This window comes from Leopardus geoffroyi, chromosome D1, assembly GCF_018350155.1.
Source record: "Leopardus geoffroyi isolate Oge1 chromosome D1, O.geoffroyi_Oge1_pat1.0, whole genome shotgun sequence".
NCBI classification, from domain to species: domain Eukaryota; kingdom Metazoa; phylum Chordata; class Mammalia; order Carnivora; family Felidae; genus Leopardus; species Leopardus geoffroyi.
Window position 1 is genome coordinate 49,644,197 of NC_059329.1, and position 12,421 is coordinate 49,656,617.

At 39.9% G+C, this 12,421-nt stretch overlaps 1 long non-coding RNA gene across 2 annotated transcripts in view; it reads left to right on the plus strand.

The window, feature by feature from the left end:
* LOC123601090 overlaps positions 1 to 11,196 on the plus strand; it is a 30,077-nt gene extending 18,881 nt beyond the window's left edge. The window contains exons 4-5 of one of the 2 annotated variants that reach the window (XR_006713964.1): positions 2,588 to 2,728; positions 10,396 to 11,196. This is a non-coding gene — a long non-coding RNA (uncharacterized LOC123601090). The remainder of the gene's footprint in view (positions 1 to 2,587; positions 2,729 to 10,395) is intronic. The other variant, XR_006713963.1, reaches the window with a different exon arrangement.
* The last annotated feature ends 1,225 nt before the right edge of the window (positions 11,197 to 12,421 follow it).

The following is a 12,421-nucleotide window of genomic DNA, read 5'->3' on the forward strand; positions in this document are numbered from 1 at the left end:
TGGTCTCCTGTCTTCCTAAAAGTGTTTGTTCCACTTTACTGTTATAGAACCACATAGCAACCCTATCTCCTCCTCTAGAGACCAGAGAAGAGGAGAACTCACACTTTTCTGATTGTAGAGAGTGAAGGGGCATGTATTTTCTAGGGCAGCTTTTAAATTAAGATCAATGAAATATGGAAATAAGAAATAAATGCTAACTGACCCATTTTACTAAGATACAAATTAAAAAGTTAACCTTGGGGTTTACTTCTTACTAACAGCACAGAAGGTAATTTGGTTCCTCAGATAAGGATCCCTAGAAACAGACCTTGAGATGGAGAGTTGTGCTCAGAAGTTTGATTGAGGGGGCTCTCCGTAGATACACCTGTAGGAAGTGAGAAAGTCAAGATTGTGCAGAAGAAGGTGACCTGCTATCAGCCTCAGCTGATCTTGTGGAAAGCTCTGGACCTAGGATGGCCTTTCACACTTGACTCAAATTGAAGCAAGGTGGGGGTTCTGGCCTTTGTAGCCCTCCATCTGCCAGTCATTGGTCTCTGGTGCACCTGGGGAAGGATATGACCTTGAGCAAGGCAATTCCCTCAGCAGTGGGCAATGCTTGATAAGGGCTAGGGCTGTCAGCCATTAGTAGACAATAGAGTCAGCTGCTGGGGGATGGGTTCATCAGCTCCCAGAAGGCATCTGGGCAGAGTACCATGATTTCCACTTTGTATGATTTTTATTACAAAGTTACCTGTGATAAAAAGATTTCAACTCAAAGGCCAAAACTGATAGATTAGTAGTGTCAGGAGTACTATTATGAGAAGGGTTCTAAGCTCATCTGGGCTAGGTAGAAAGAATGTGATGATTGATTAGTGATGTCTTTGGAACAGTGAGTCTTGATGCCACAATTCTTGGATTTAATGATGGTATAGAGTGACTGCACCATGAAGTTTGCCTATGACCATCCTGGTTTATGCCTTGCTTCCAGTGTAATTACTGATAAGCAATTTTACCTTTTATTCTCAAAAACGTGGGGGGTCTTGGGTGGCTCAGTCGGTTGAGCTTCCGACTTTGGCTCAGGTCATGATCTCATGGTTTGTGAGTTCGAGCCCTGAGTTGGGCTCTGTGCTGCTGACAGCTCAGGGCCTGGAGCCTGCTTCGGATTCTGTGTCTCCCCCTTGCTCTGCCCCTCCCCCACTCATGCTCTGTCTCTCTGTCAAAAATAAACATTTAAAAAAGTTATTTTCAAAAATGTACTCCCTTGAAAAACCAGTCATACTAAGACAGAAATTCTCAACCTTGCCATTCCTACCTCTCTCTTCTGAAGAGTGCTCCTTTCTCTCTGGGCCCTATTTTGGAAAAAATAACCTAATATCCTCAGTGCATTTAGGCTTTCAAAACAGACTGGTAGAGGGACGCCTGGGTGGCTCATTTGGTTGAGCAGCCAACTCTTGGTTTCAGCTAGGGTCATGATCCCAGAGTCATGGGATCGAGCCCCAGATTGGGCTCTGTGATGAGCATGGGTCCTGCTTAAGATTCTCTCTCTTTCTTTCTCTCCCTCTGCCCCTCTACCCCACTCATGCTCTCTCTCTCTCTCTCTCTCTCTCTCAAATAAAGAGAAAAAAAAAAAGACTGACGCAGAGGGTTTTCTTTAGCGACTTCTGCTTCTAGCTTGGCAACGCAAAACTCTCCTGAGGCTTAGGTGCAAATGTCCCTAGCAACCTTTCTAGAAAGGGCACAGAGTTAGTTCGTGGTGGTTGGAGATGTAAGGCAAAGTACAGAGAGAATAAAACAAATTACAACCACAGAAAATTATTCTGCCGCATGGTAAAGCAGAATGTTGTAGATATAGCTACCATCTGGCCCCACTGAAGGTATGTTGGCAAGATTCTCAAGTCTGGAAGAGAATGTCGAGATCGTCTATCCATTTTATAGATGGGAGACAGGCCAAGGTAACACTCTAGGTAGTTGTGAAGCAGGGATCAGGACACTGGTTCCTTAAATCTCCCAGTCTAGAGCTTCTACTGGACCAGCTTCAGTTCGCCAAGGAGAAATTAGCAGAGTCTGTAGCAGTGACAACAACATGGAGTCAGCAATTTGGCCTTGGATAAAAGAAAAAGATTGCTCTCAGACCTGGGATGACTTGGCAGAGGCGCTGGCAAGGAAATTGCTATACGCAAGAGCATGGGCATTATTTTTCTTCTGTAAACAGAGCATGGCATCAGGTTGGGGGCCAAAGTCTTCTCTGGTGCCAGGAAAGTGACAGAGGCTAAAAACTGCTACCACGGATGAGGCGGTTTGCCACATGCCATGGAACACAAAGATAAATAAGCTCCTCTGCTCAGAAATCTCCGGTAGTTCTCTCCATTTTCCTAAGATCAAATCTAAGCTCCTCTGCATAGCATTTGAGGCACCCTTTCTGGTCTTGTCTCTCTCTACTCCCTGTCTCACACCCTATATTCCAACGACATGGTACTCCCGCAGTTACCCTGACACTACCCTGCACTTTTATACCTCTGTGTCCTGGCCACGAGGCTCTCTGTAGGATGACCTTCCCACCACCTTTTTAAAAACTTTTATTTACCAAAACTCTCCTTATCTTTTCCAGCACAACTCAACGGCATGTTCTTTATGAAGGCTTCTCCCCTGTCTGTGCTCCATGTGCCTCTATTCAAACGCTATCCTGAGGACAGAAAACATGTCTGGCATTTCTCCATGTCTAGAGCGTGGTGTACCTAGGATATTGCAGGTGCTCAGCAAATGTCTGCTGAATGAATAAATTGACATGACTGTTGGACTAAAATAAATCATTGGGAATATATCTGTCTTCTTAGGACCAGGACTTAATTACATGTGTATCTTTGGTGCTTAGGATGGTGCCTACCACATAGTAGGTCCCAATAGATTTTTTTTTTTTTAAGTTTACTTATTTTGAGAGAGAGAGAGTAGGGGAGAGGCAGAGAGAGAGGAAGAGACAGAAAATCCCAAGTAGGCTCTGCACTGTCAGCAAGGAGCCTGATGCAGGGCTTGAACCCATGAATCATCAGATGCTTCACTGACTGAGCCACCCACATGCCCCCCAATAGATATTTCTTAAGGGACAGAGACAGACAAGTACACAAATAGCTGATATATGGCAGACTGGGCATGGAGACACTGGACTTATATTTGAAGCTAAACGCTGTCCGTACCAGCTCCTTGACCATCAACAAGGTGCCTAAGCTCTGTGAGTTTAGGTATCTTCAGTACAATGGGGATGATATTAACTACCTGAAAGCGTTATTGTGAGGGTTAAATGAATAATGAAGGTGCCCAGTATACTTCAGATGTACAGTGGGAACTCAGTAAATGCTTGTTGAGTGAATGGGTGGATGAATAAAAAAAGTGTCATTAAAGAGACTGAGATAAAGCATCAGGAAAGCAGGAGGGAGGGAGATATGGCAGCCTGAGTTGGTGGTAACAAAGACCTGGGAGGGCTTTTTGAGAGAAAGGTTAACATTTAATATGGATTTGAAAGCAGAATAGGATTCTCAGAAAGTGCAGTGGAATTAGCGATACCTTATTCTACCTTATAGACATATACCCTAGTTTATTTTCAGCTGCCCCTAATGCTATGCCCAACAAAAGTCACTGTAACAATAATGAGGAAAGACCAAGCATAATATAGCAAAACAAGTGTTTAGGTAGGGGAGTCTAAATTCAGGTTCTCTTTTCATAAAAGTGATTTTGAGGGTTTGGGGGAGGGAGATTGAAAGATAGGGTGGTATCCTAAGACTTAAAAGCTCCCCCTTTATTCATTTCCTCCTTGGTGCTGTCAGGAAATGCTTTCCGGAAAGAACAGGCAGGTTTAATGCAATTATGTCGTGTTGGCCCTCCCCAGTTTGGCCATGTGCTAGGCAACTCCAGCTGGCCTCACACAAGAGAAAACAAACTTCAGCTGCCCCTTAGGCCATTGTTTTAGCACTCCGCAGAGAAGGGTTCCAGCGGCTGATCGGAGCTGCTTAAGCTGTTTAATTGAATGAATTCAACCTCATATAATAGGATCTAGGTCTTTAAGCATTTCTGTCTGGCGTACCGGATATTAGGCTGAGGGCTGCTCAAGTTACCGGGCCTTGCTGAGACCCTGCGTGTCTCCAGTGTTGGCACTTGTCACATTCTGGTGTAAACCTCCGTGGGCTCAGAGCAGCCTTATGCTCTGCCCTGATGGATATTGCTCCGCATTGATTCAACTTAAGTCTCTAAGAGGGGTATGCAATCAGGTATTTGAATGAAGTCTGAACCATAGAAGATTCCACATGCAGGGACGTGTAATTTTTCTCATTTGTTCTTTTTTTTTTTTAATGTTTATTTTTATTTTTTGAGAGAGACAGAGACAGAGTGTGAGCAGGGGAGGGCAGAGAGAGAGGGACACACAGAATCTGAAGCAGGCTCCAGGCTCTGAGCTGTCAGCACAGAACCTGACACTGGGCTTAAACTCACAAACCATGAGACCTGAGCCAAAGTCAACCGGTCACTTAACCGACTGAGCCACCCAGGCACCCCAAGCTTCTACTTCTAAGCTGAGATCATGCTCTCATTGAGGCGACCCCTTCAGACAACTGCTTGAAGTGGTGATGCAAAAACCTAGCTACTTCTGCCTAGTGCAGTGCTCCTTTAATGAGTCCTCTTTGCAGCAGACGTCTCTGGGCTTGCAAAGACTACTGTCAGGTCTACGGAACTGTCTGAGGCCCTCCCTGCTGGATTTGGCCTCTTCTTTCCTTTCCTTTCAGAAGTCTCAGATATGCATTGGAATCTGAAGTCTCTCCTTGTCCAATTCTGATTTCTCTCCCTTTTATCTTCCGTGTTATCCCTCAAAAGGCTGCCTTCCCTGAAACTATTGGTTATAGAACACTTAATATCTTTTCCATCTGTTTTCCAGTCCTCCCTTGATATAGTTCTAGCACAAAGTTTAGTTTAATTAATATTCAATGATTATTCTATTATTAGTAAATATTCTTCACAGCTCATTTACATTTTATTGAAATTTCTTGTACAGTTTTTGTTTTACCCTATGTTAATAACTGCCTTATTTTGGTGGAGGGGGACTTAGTTTTCTATATACATTTCACTAATTCTTCCCTAAACAGGTTAACAGAATGGTAACACCTTCTTATAGAATTTAGAATGCTTTTGATTGCAAGTAGCATTATGCCCAGCTAAAAGTAGCCTAAACAAAAGAGGTTTATTATTTCACCCTTCAAGAAGTCTGCAGATAGAGAGTTCTGGGGTTAGTTAATGCAGTGACATTATAATATCATTGAGGATTCAGGTGCTTTTCACATTTCTGGTCTGCCAACCTCAGCATGTTGATTTTTTTGTTTTTTTGGCTTGCCCCTTCATGGTTATAAGATGGCTGCCACAGCTCCAAATATCATTTACATATGAACAAAGGCAGGAAGGAGAACATTTCTTCTCCTCTTTCTTTTCTCTCCTTTTATCTCTCTTTTTGATATGTAGGTAAGGGGGTACTTTCCTTGAATTCCAAGAATAGATTTCTCTTAATGTCTCATTGGCCAAGATTGGATCTCGAGCCCATGCTGTAGTTAAAAGGGAAGTGCAATTGTCTGTCATATTCAGCCTCCACAGAAGTAGGTGGGCCCTGTCAGGTAAGGATAAGAATAAGGGTAGGATATTGAGAGCAGCAAGGGTATCTGCCACCTCCTACCATTATGGTCAAACACATAAGTATATCTATCATTTCCATTTATTTGTTTTGAGACATCCCCTCCTTCTCCAGGAATTCTCCATTTTCCTGTTTAGATTTGGATTGATTGTCATCCCTCAGTCTCTATATGGTTATTGTGATATTTTCTTGGTCATCATCCAGGGAATTCTATTTGATTCTATCTCATGATGGATCTCCTGTTTTCTGGATACTCTTTTCTTCTATTTCTTAATGGAGTACATTATTCTTGGTTCCCTGAGAAAAGTTTCTTGAGAGATAATTTTATAAGATATTGTATCTGAAAATGTGGCTATGCTCTGCTTATGCTTGAGTGGCCATTGGGTTTGGTATAGAATTCTAAGTAGGAAATAATTTTCTTTCAGATTTTTAAGTTCATTGCTCCATTGTTTTCCAACTATTGTTAATGAGAAATCTGATGTTATTCTGATTCCATTTTTATTTTCATTTTTTGTTCATGATGGTAATTTTTCTCTAGAGTCCTTTATTCCTTGATATTCTAAAAATTTATAATATGCTTTGGTGTGAGTCTTTTTTCATTAAGTTTGCCAGGCATTTAGGGGGTTCTTTTATTCTGGAAATGCATATCTTATAATTCTACAAAATTTCCTTCTTTAATTTCTTTCATAATTTTTTCTTCTCTGACTTATCTATTCTCTTTTCTGAAATTTCTTTAGGCTAAATATTGAACATCTCTTTGACTTTTTGTTTTTTCTAGGATATTTCCTCAACTTTATCTTCCAATTCTTCTCTTGACTTTTTAAAATGTATTACCACAAGTTTCTAAGAGATCTTTATTTTTTGATACTGTTTCCTTTTTTGGTAGCATCTAATTCTTGTTTCATGACTGCAATATTTTCTCTTATCTTTTTAATGTTATTTTATCTCTTTAAATTATAATTTATAGGGAGTTTTCTTTTGTTTTTTGCATTGTCAGTTTCCTCTGGGATTCTCATCTCCCAAGTTTTTTGCTTTTGTTTTGTTTTGTTTTTGTTTGTTTGTCTCTGCCATCCATGTTAAGGACATTGCCCAAATATCTGATGAACCTTGCATGACCATTTATGTTTAAGAGTGGATAACTAAAAAGCTTACTGGAAGGCCACCCAACTTTTTCTCTTGTGCTAGTAACTGCACAGAGAAGACAACTCCAATTTCCTGATTGAGGAGTAGGTAACCTGCTGCAAACATTCTAGAAACTGACTGAAAAGGTTGAAGGTCATAATTCATAATGCAGAACCTCATTTAATCCTCTGTTTTCAGTACAATGTCTCATTGCTCCCTCTCCATTGCGCATGGAATCTCCTAGACTAGAACCATTATGGTTCGGTTTCATAGAAATAAAAATCTTGTTTTCAAATCCAATTAGGAGAGATGTTGTTATGTGGCTGCATGGGTTGGGGAAGGGATCTTAGAACCTAACTGCTTCTTACACAGGCTTTCAACCAATTTTCCTATTTTCAGTACCTCTCCTCACTCTTGCTTTCTTAAATACTGAAGCTTTCCTGGTCAGCTAGTTTCCAAATCAGCTAGTTTCCAAATTTCTTCTTCCTTTTTCTTTTCTTTTGCCATGCTTTTATAAATTATTATGCTTATAGATACATTTATGCCAGCATATACATTTTATATTTTCATTTGTCTTATTCACTATACATAACATACATTTATAATGTTTTTTACATTTCCTCACTAATTTAGTACTACAAAAACTGCTTTGAAGCTATTGATCTGCTTTCATAGATTTAACATCCAGATGTACTGTATTAATAATGAAGAGAGTGAAAATGTTACCAACAAAACCTGTAATGTGTAAATTATATAAAAATGAGGTGAAAAGCACCTCTCTTAACTGAATGGTCACATAATTTAATTAGAACAAACATATTCAGAACAAACATAATACATGTGTAATAACTAGGATGTGATGAAAAAGAATAAATTGAGGGGTGCCTGGGTGACTCAGTCAGTTAAGCTGCCAACTCGATTTCAGCTCAGGTCATGATCTCAGGGTCATGAGACCAATCCCCACATGGAGCCTACTCAAGATTCTCTCTCTCCCCCTCCTCCCACCCCCACTTGCACCCCTGTTTGTGCTCACTCTCTATCTCTCTGTCAAAAAAAAGACTAAATTGTGATTTCTGTGAAAGTCATAATTAATTTTTAATTTAAAATTTATGGAATATATTCCCACAAAATTGTTTCAGCTCTCTTTTCTTTTGTAATCACTAGGGATCACCTGAGCAATCAATCATTGATAACAAGCAGGGGATGGAGGGCACAGTATAGGAAACACTGACTTAGTGATTGTCTAGGGTAGGAGAATCTAATGTTGCTTTTATGGTACTGCTTGCTGCCCTGGTTTAGCAATATTCTGGAAAGCTCATAGCATTAAAAAAAAATTGGACAGGGCTCCTGGGTGGCTCAGTCTGTTGAGCATCCAACTTCGACTCAGGTGGTTTGGCTCAGGTGGTTCCCATGGTTCGTGAGTTCGTGGGTTTGAGCCTGCATCAGGCTTGCTGCAGAGACTGCTTGGGATCCTCCTTCCTCCTCTCTTTTTGCCCCTCCCCCACTTGCGCTCTTTCTCTCTCAAAAATAAATAAACCTTAAAAAAATTGGACAGACACTGGTAGGATGCGTTCCAGTTTGCAAAGTGCTTTCACATCCATTATCTCAGTTGAAATAGGCAGGGCAGGGATTAGCCTTTTTTTTTTTTTTTTTTTTTTTTAATTAAGGGATCATCTTTTATTTTTTTATTTCAAGTTTTTATTTAAATTCTGGTTAGTTAACATATATGGTAAAAATTGGTTTCACGTGTAGAATTTAGAATTTAGTGATTTCATTCTTTTATTTCATTCTTTTTGATGGCTGAGTAATGGCCATTTGGGCCATTTATCAGTCAGTGGCCATTTGAGATCTTTCCATAACTTGGCTATTGATGATAATGCTGCTATAAACTTTGGGGTACATGTACTCCTTTGAATCAGTATTTTTGTGTCCTTTGGGTAAATACCTAGTGGTGCAATTGCTGGGTGGTTGGGTAGTTCTATTTTTAATTTTTTCAGGAACCTCCACACTGTTTTCCAGAGTGGCTGCACCAGTTTGCATTCCCACCAACAGTGTAAGGGTTCCCCTTTATTTGCATCCTCGCCAACATCTGCTGTTTCCTATGTAGGGCAAGGATTATCTTGCTCAAGAGATATTTCCAAGGTATTCCATTAGAATGAAAGCTTTCTGTTTAGTTGCTTTTGATAGATTTATTGAAGTGTGGGGCTATTCTTCTGCAGAGAAGGCTATTATTTAACAAATAGCCCATGAAAGTTATTTCATGACAAAGCATCACAATACTTATTGGCTTAGAACTAAAATTTATTACCTCATATGGTTGTATAGGTTGGCAATGTGAGTGGTTATTTCGCAGATCTTTCCTGGAACCACTCATGTGCTTCAGTTATCCGATGATTTGAGTGGGTTTGGAAGGTGCTGAGTGGGTTCATTGGCATGCCTGGCAGTGGTGCTGCCCATCATCAGGATTCTCCTGGGACTGTTCATAGTGTGGGGGTCTCAATATGAAAGTGGAAGCTGCACAATCTCTTGAGTTGGAAGTTGCAAAGGTTTGGAACTTGTGTGCTATCTCCAACACAGACTTAAAAGTGTGGAGAAATAAACCGCATAGGAAGTTTCAATGTCACATTGTAAAGGGGCTTGGACCTGGGGATCAGTGATTTATTGGGGCCATTTTTATAATGATCAGCCACAGCTGTTATTTATGAAGATTGGTCACTCCATTTTATACTTTCCTCTTGATGGGAACCCTTGAAAGAAATATCTGACTGTGTCTAGTAGCAAGGATTCTTCTTTTTATCCTAAGCAATTCATAACTACACTGATACCATGAAAGGAGAACCAGACGAGTAGGTAGTAAATCTTGGTTTTACACTGAAGCTATTCATTGCAGCACTATTTGTGATACAAAAGGTCTGGGAAAAAAACCCAGCTAAGTTAATCATAACAGGACTGGCTGAATAAACTGTGGTAGATCCACCCAGTGGAATACTATACAACTATAAAAGAAAAGGAATGAAGACATATTATTGTGAAGTAAAAAAAAAAAAAAAAAAAAAAAAAAAAAAAAAAAAGATAGAGGGAAGCATATATATGATTATCTAACAAAGAATAAGCCTGAACCCAAACAAAACAACAACGATGATAACCTATTGGAAGAGGGGACAAAATAGGGTAGAGGGGCTACAATGAAAGCTAGCCCTTCCTGACTATGTCTTATGGTGTAGTTTTGAGTTTGAAACCATGTAAATGTTTAAAAATTATAAAACAAAATTAAACATGTATAAAGCAAATTTTATATAAAACAAAGTAGAACAAGTGAACCCACCTGTCTATTGAATTCGTGACATAACCACTAGGATTTTTTGAAGTGAAATTTAAAACATAGTAATTAGACTATTCCTCACCAGTGGGATATGTTTGAAGGACAAAAGGATGGGGGAAAAAAGAAGGAAAGAAAAAGAATTGTTTGTAGTAATTATATTATTAAGAACATTGGCATTGTTATTATGAACGTATTACACATATTGTAGCATATATTCTATAGTGTGTGTGTGTGTGTGCATGTGTGTATGCTATAGCATAAAAAAGAACATGAATCTGATCAAGCCTCTTCTTCTACTTCCCATTTACAGGAAACAGGGACCAAAGAAACATGTTAAATGACACCATGCAGATTGGATGCAACTAACCAAGTTTAGAATGTGGGAAAGATGACAAGGCAAAGACCAGTTTCTTCAATAAACCAATTGCAAAGAAAACAGAAAGTGGAGGCAATATAGATTAACAGAGATTCAAGAGACATACCAAAACAATTCTTTGCTATTTCTTCCATTGAGGGTTGGATTCTAATTTCCCTCCCCTTGAATTTGATCTGGCCTTAGTGACTTGCTCGATCAACAGGATGTAGTGAAAATGACATTCTGGGAATTCTGGGGCTAGTCTGTAAGAAGCTGGGAGGTGCCACATGAGGCCACTTGCAGCACTGTCTCTGGGATACGTGAGCCTAAGAAGTCTGAGTACTCTTAGACCAGTATGTTGGAGAGGCCAGCATTGTAGGCACAGGTGCAGTCATGTGAATGATGCCATCTTGGATCCTCCACACCAGCTATAGTTGATGTGGAGTGGACCAGAAGGATGACTCAGCCAAGCATTGCTCAATTAGTAATCCATAATACTGTGAGATATAATAAAATGTTTGTTTTCAGCTACTCAGTTTTGGAGTAGTTTGCTATACAACTATAGACAAACAGAATAACATCTAATATTTTAAGATGGAAATTAAGATCTGGTGTTAGTAGAATGTGGTTTGCAGGAGGAAAGGATGACAAAAAAAACAAAAATAAACCAAGAGATGTTTTTGGGCATGTTCAATTTGTGAGGTAATGTTATTTCATGATGAAAATGATACTTAATAAATTGTGTGGTGAAATTGAGGAATTCATTTATTTTATTTGAGGTTTCAAAAATAGCTATGAGAAATTGGTATGGGGGGGAGGGGAGAAAAGATGCATAATTATTTTTCCCTTTATGAATGTGCATTCCTGACATCTCTGAGGACTAAGATCGTCCTGCAGGGAGTATGATTAAAGTTACAAAGAGGAAAACAAAATAAGTAAGTCAGCTCTTGATCCTGCTGCTATATTTACCCACAAGAAAGGAGGCAGCTCTCAGGTGGGCTTTTGTTTAAGTAATGTCCTGAAATCCAAGTGTAAAAGAACAATATGAAATCTCAATTCTCCCAAACTGTTTGGGGCAGTTCAGCCCTTGAGCCCCTGGGGGGCTTGGTTCCCAAGGAGACTAATCCCACTTGCTTAGCATTAGGTATCACTAGGGCAAAAGAGCTCTAGTCTGGAGCTCTGCAGAGAGGCCCTTGCGCAGGCTGGAGCTGGGTCCCTTTGCCCCATAGGAAGTGAAGTGTATTGATGTCAAAGCCATTCAAATGAGTGTGCTCACTCAGGGTGTAGGAGGAGGGGCTGATGGGCTTGGCAGGATCTGGCCACTGACTGCTGAAACTAATTTCATCCCAGATAGAGCTCTTCCCCAAAGGAAAGTAGATCAAGGGGGAAAGAAACTGAGACCATGAGGTAGGGTCTAGATGAGCAACTTAGTTGGATATTGGAAGCTCTAAGGATTATTTTGGCTTCAGGTGTTAGTTATTTCAAGTAGAAGTTATTCTTTATTGCCTTATTTTCTATAGTTTTCCATAAACACCCTTACTTTCACATAACCATGTCTCTGTTCGGGCTGTTCCCAGAGATATTGCTTATTTTCTCGGTATGCTCAAATGCATCATTTAAGTCTTAGCTCAAATGCTACCTGTCTATGCAGGCTTCCCTGACTTTTCTGAGCCGACTGGTGGGTCCTTTGATCCCATCAACTATTACACCTTTAATTTACTTCCATTGAGACATGTATTACGTTATATTACAATGACTTGTTTGCATGTCTTTCCATCAGAAAGGGTAGAGATCATGGCTTCTGGTATCTGTATTCCCCAGTACTAATACCAACATTGTTGGTGTCAATAATATCTGAATGAATAAGTGACTGGATGGATATTTTATGTCTAAGGATCAATTTTGTGAATCAGGCTATAGAACTTCCAAGCCATGAGTATCTTATATGTCTTTATATAGCTTTATGTTGACAAAGAACTTC